Source organism: Cicer arietinum, chromosome 3 (genome assembly GCF_000331145.2).
Source record: "Cicer arietinum cultivar CDC Frontier isolate Library 1 chromosome 3, Cicar.CDCFrontier_v2.0, whole genome shotgun sequence".
NCBI classification, from domain to species: Eukaryota; Viridiplantae; Streptophyta; class Magnoliopsida; order Fabales; family Fabaceae; genus Cicer; species Cicer arietinum.
In genome coordinates this window covers 7,122,252-7,128,398 of record NC_021162.2, presented here as the reverse complement: position 1 = coordinate 7,128,398, position 6,147 = coordinate 7,122,252, and the positions used below count along the sequence as shown (strand labels likewise).

At 28.6% G+C, this 6,147-nt stretch overlaps 1 long non-coding RNA gene across 1 annotated transcript; it reads right to left on the bottom strand.

The window, feature by feature from the left end:
- Nucleotides 1-5,124: 5,124 nt before the first annotated feature.
- Nucleotides 5,125-5,739, bottom strand: LOC101510874 (uncharacterized). The gene is made up of 2 exons (XR_012162131.1): nucleotides 5,627-5,739; nucleotides 5,125-5,412 (listed from the first exon to the last, which is right to left on the bottom strand). It is a non-coding gene; the product is annotated as an uncharacterized lncRNA (long non-coding RNA).
- Nucleotides 5,740-6,147: the final 408 nt, after the last annotated feature.

Here is a 6,147-nt window from a genome sequence, read left to right as displayed (position 1 = left end):
TTATTATTATTATTATTATTATTATTATTATTATTATTATTATTATTAGTTAGTTAGTTAGTATTTTGTTTTTTTAAATACTATAATTAGTTTTAATTATTAAATAAACAATTGTCCAATTAGTATTTTTAATATATTTTCTTTTAAATTTATAATCTAATCTTTTATTTTCTATTTTAATTATTTTTTATTATAATCATTTTTAATAATAACAATAATATTGTTTTTATTATTTATTATTAATATATTTTTTATTAATGTATTATTTATTATTATTATTTATTAGTGTATCATTTATTATTATTATTATTTATTAATTTAATTATTTATTAATATAAATATAATATAATAATGCATAACAGGACAGAAAAAAAAAAAAAAAAAATTTGAATCTGACTCTAGTAAGAGGTCGCCTCATAGGCCAGCGACCTCCAACTAGGTCCACTTTAGAGTGGTCTTCAGCTTGGTCCCCCCTAAGTCAGCGACCTCCAACTAGGTCCATTTCAGAGTGGTATTCAGTTGGTCGCCTTCTAGGCCAACAACTTTCTATTGGACCCATAAGTAGGACAATCTGGTATATAAAATAGGGAGTGTTGGTATTAAAAAAAAAAAAGATATTCTAGAAAAAAATGCAAAATTTTTGTATACTAGAATTGAATGTTATGGATGTTGGGTTGGTTGAAGTGAAGTTGCTATCAAAATAGATAGAAGATGGTATTGTTGTTGAGATAAATAAATGGATGAAACATACTGGTTGTGAATTATTGAAGGGATGTTATCTTTGAATTAAAACCTTAAGTGGCCCTTGTCAAATTATTGAAACATGCTGGTAGTGAATTTTGTGGGAGAGCACATAAACATGGAGATTGTAAAGTACCAGGTTAAGATGATACAGAAGAACCAGAGGAGGTGAATTTTGTGGGTAACAATGGGAAGCAGAATAATCCCTACTCTAGTACGTACGATTCGGGCTAGAGAAATCATCCAAATTTTTCTTGGAAAGATCAACAGGGTGAATCTCAAGCAAATCAAGCTCCACTCGAAAAGATGCATGCCTGATTGCTATTGAGAAGTTAGTAACGAACACAAGTTCTTTCATTGAAGAGTCAAGAGCCATCTAGAAAAATCACTCAACCTCAATAAAGAATCTTGAGACCCAACTGGATCAACTTGCTCAACAACGCAGCACAAAGAGCGCCTTGAAATTTTCCTAGTGACACATGTAACGTCCTAATTTCAGTGTTTAGAATTAATTACATAATTATCTTTGGGATTAGGCTAATTCAACCAATTCCAATTAAGTGGTAGAAAATATAGGCTAAATTGTTGCACCGCTTGGATTATAACAATCAATCCCAATTAAGTGGTAGAAATTATAGGTTAAGTTGTTGTAACGTATTAGTTGTGAAACTTAGGATATCATATAAGTAATTAACTATAAGTAGCCACTAAGAAAAATAAAAATACTACACAATTAAATTCTCAAAAGGTAGAATTATATCGAATTGGAGAGAAGCTAAAGTATTTTGCGGATGCGATAACGGTTAATAGTGAGTGACAAAGAAGGAATTTTTATCGGATAACGCTTCAAGAGGTGAGTAATCACACCCTTTAAACTTTCATGGTACATCTATTTTGGAAATTTAGTATGGAAAAAGAGTTAGATATTTTGATTGGTATTTTCTTATAAAAATATATCTTTGTCGAGAACCTAACTCTATTAAAATTGAGATTTTATGAATTGTGATAACAGATTATAAATTGATTTATTTATTATTGTTGTTAAATTACCATTTTGACGACTGTTTGAATATATATTCTTTAAAAAGATTACTCTATTATACTTTCTTGAATGATTGTTGTTATTATATAGATTCAAATGAAATATTATATTATAAATATGATTTTACGAATATAATTGTTAAAATATGAATTATTTAGATTGCATGTGTTTGAGAGATATATATTCTTTAAAAAGATTGTTTTATTATACTTTCTTGAACGATTGTTGTTATTATATATTCAAATGAAATATTATATTATAAATATGATTTTACGAATATAATTGTTAAAATATGAATTATTTAGATTGCATGTGTTTGATAGATATATATCCTTTAACAAGACTGCATCATTATATTCTCTTGAATGATCATTGTTACCATATATTCAAATGAAATAGTAGATTATAAATATGATTTTTCAAATATGGTTGTTGAAATATGAATTATTTGGATTGCATGTGTTTGAGATATATATATACTCTTTAAAAAGATTGTTTTATTATATTTTCTTGAATGATCACTGTTATTATATATTCAAATGAAATATTATGTCATAAACATGATTTTGCGAATATGATGGTTAAGATTATGAATGATTTTGATTGTGTGTGCTGGAGATGGGTCTTGTACCCCACCTATTGATGAGTTTTAAACTTCACAAAGAGATGAGGTTTAAACTCCACCCATAGATGAGTATTAAACTTCACAAAGAGATGAGGTTTTAAACTCCACCTGGATGAGTATTAAACTTCACAAAGAGATGAGGTTTAAACTCCACCCATAGATGAGTATTAAACTTCACAAAGAGATGAGGTTTAAACTCCACCCATAGATGAGTATTAAACTTCACAAAGAGATGAGGTTTAAACTCCACCCATAGATGAGTATTAAACTTCACAAAGAGATGAGGTTTAAACTCCACCGGGATGAGTTTTAAACTTCACAAAGAGATGAGGTTTAAACTCCACACAAATGGGTCTTGTACCCAACACTGGATGAGCTGGTGCTCCACATGATTAGATAATACTCACTTTGCAGAAGGAGTATATCTCCATCATTGAATTAACTGATTATTTTTGTGGAATAAATGTGTATATTAGAATTATCTGATTATAATAGATGTGGAGTATCGTTAATTTATTTGATGAGTTTTTAATTAATTATTGAAAGTAGTTGGTTATTATAGAGAAATCTTAGTTATATCACGAATAGTTCTAAAGAATATTTTTGGATGAAGGCGGGTGCCATGATCGATTTTTCCGGTTACCGCTCCGGCTGAGAACAATACTTGTTTTGAAATTGTGTGTATTATTCACTGGGATTTTGTATCTCATTAAAGTGTTGTTTTCAGATACTGAGACCGTTGGAGACGTCGAGAGTTAAGAAGTCCTACCTCCCTTGAGAAGAGTGATTTCCTTCGATTAGGTTAGTAGATCAAGAATAAGTAGACATAATGTCTACATTGCATTTTATGTCGGGATTAGACACCATTTGCCCAGTTTGGATATTTTAATTACTAAATATTTTTCAGTTGTAAGGATAAATTTTTGAGATTTCATAACATTACTTCTTTCTAATAATTTATTATTTATTACAACACCTTATTCTCTTATATGATTCTTACAACTTTAGCGTTATTACCTCAATTTTTATACCCACGTAACTAGGCGTTACAACACAATTCCGAATCCGTGAAATAATGTCAATGTCTTGACAACGAGGAGTGGCAAAGTAAGTGAACCAGTACCACCTAAAGCCAAAAAGGGTGGAAGTGATTTAGCTCCAACCCACTCGAAGGAAATGGTCACCCCGACATCAGTTGAGGAGGACATTGGTCGTGAAAAGAAGGAAGAACATGTGGTGCAGAAAAAAGAAGCCCTTCGAAAGCCAGAAATTCAACTTCCATTTCCTCAAAGATTAAAAAGGGATGAAACTAAAAAACAATTTGATATGTTTCTTGATTTTTTTTAAATTGCAAATTAACATTCCTTTTGCTTAAGCACTAGAGCAAATGTCGACGTACGCCAAGTTCATGTAGGAGATTCTATCAAAGAAAAGGAAAATCGGCGGTGAAACAATGATGCTTACCAAATAATGCAGTGCCATTCTACATAGGAAGCTGCCAACTAAGCTCAAGGATCGTGGAAGCTTCTCTATTCCTTGCACTATTGGGGATATAATTTTTGGGAAAGCCTTGTGCGATATTGGGGCTAGTGTGAGTCTTATGCCCTTTTCCATATACAAAAGGTTAGGTATTGGAAGAGTCAAAGACACACAGCTGATGCTACAATTTGTGGATCACTCAATGAAACACCCATATCGAGTGGTGGAAGATGTGTTGGTAAAAGTAGATAAGTTCATTTTTTCCAATGGATTTTGTGGTACTATACATGGAGGAAGACAATGACATCCCCTTAATCTTGGGGAGACCATTCTTAGCAACAGGGATAAATTTTGAGAGATGGAGGGAGTACTAATTATTAGATATATAATTAAATAATTCTTGAAATCCTTTATTACAAAAATTAAGCTTAAAATCACTTGGTAACACGTACAAATGCATATACTAAACTTATTCACAATGTTATTAATATTTTGGTTAGATAAGTTTTTGACTCCCTAAATATGCCAATTTTTATTTTAGTTTCTTTAAAAAATTTAGACGAATAACAGTGCACAAATATTTTCCATAACTTAGGTCACTCGACTAGGATCAATCCATGTGACAAGATATTCCAGTGATCAATTGATGAGCCGAACTATCAGAAGTATTAAATGAGAAAAATTAAACTTCACGCTCCAAATTAAATTATATCCCTACTACTCCCACATTTTACTTAAACTATATTCATTTTATATTTAAAAAAAAATCAATTTGAGTTTAGAAAAACAAAAATATAAAAAATCTCGGAATATATGTTTCGGAATTTGAGTTTATACTATTTTTAAATAAATTCTTATAAAAATAATTTTAAAATATAAAGTCAAAATCACATTTTAAAAATTTTGAACAAAGGAACCAACGTTATAGATATTTTTAAGAAAATGAAAAGTTACTTTGCGTTTATTTAGTTTATAATTTTTTTTGGATAAGTTGTTTGTCTGATATGTAAAAAACACATTTTTTAATAAAAATATTAGTTATAAAAGACAATTTTTAAAAAAACTATTAAAAATAACTTCTTATTTTAAATAATTTTTAGATTATTATCATATTTTCACTTTAAATAAAAATCATAACAAACAGATACAAACTTTTAAAAACAATTATTTTACGAAAAAGTAATAACATAAATAGAAAATAAAAAATTGATTCAAAAGAATCAATCACAAAAACATAAACAACAAATTTTAACATTGATTATTAAATTCTATTATGATGCTTATTAACATTGAACGGGTAATTGGTTTGTGGAAAAACTAGGTAGATATTGCGCTAATCCACAAACAATACAACATGAACATTGGTGTGAATTATTAGAAGTAGTGTCACATCTACAATGTCGAGCTTGGGCGTCTTTATACCGTCCATTGAATTCAGCATAGCAATCCTTTTGAGCATTGAGACAATCACCACTTAACCCTTGCAGAACTCGAGGACAAAATTTGATGTCTGGGTAGGCTACGTCTACAATATTATATAACCAACAAAATTATCATCAAAACATCTTCACTGTAATAATATATTTTAGCCTGATCTTTAATTGGAAATATTTACCCTTAAAAATTTAGTTTATCATTATTATAGGGAATTTCTTAACAATTAAGTCTTTTCAAAATTAAAAGGCATATAACATGAATATTGACAATAGAAGTAAGGCAATAAGTTATGATGTGCATACCAGATCCATTGGTAAGGGCGAAGAGAGCAAATATAGCTCCCACTATTAGGAGAATGCTTCCTAACTTCATTATGATCCTTGCAAAATAATGTCAAATGGAAGTGAGCTGTTACACACACGTATGTATATATATATGGACAACTAAAAATTAAATAAGCAGTAGTTGTTATTGAAGTCAAAAACATTAAATATATTAAATAAATAAAAACCTATTTAAATATATTTAATAATAATTTTATATTATTAAATTGTACTAGTATAGTAGTATGTATTAGTTATAGTTATATACTCTTTAAGTTAGCTTTGACTATTTTTATTTCTTTTCCAACTTTTTTGCTTGTGTTTGGTTTACTCCTCTAAAGTTTTTATTTTATTTTTATTTTTTATTCTAATAAAATTTTACCTTTTAAAAAATTAGTTATATATAACTTTATATAAATAGATATTACAAATTAATTTTTTTATTCACAAAAAAACACTAAAATTTTAGACATTATTTAAAATATTAGATATTTAATCTT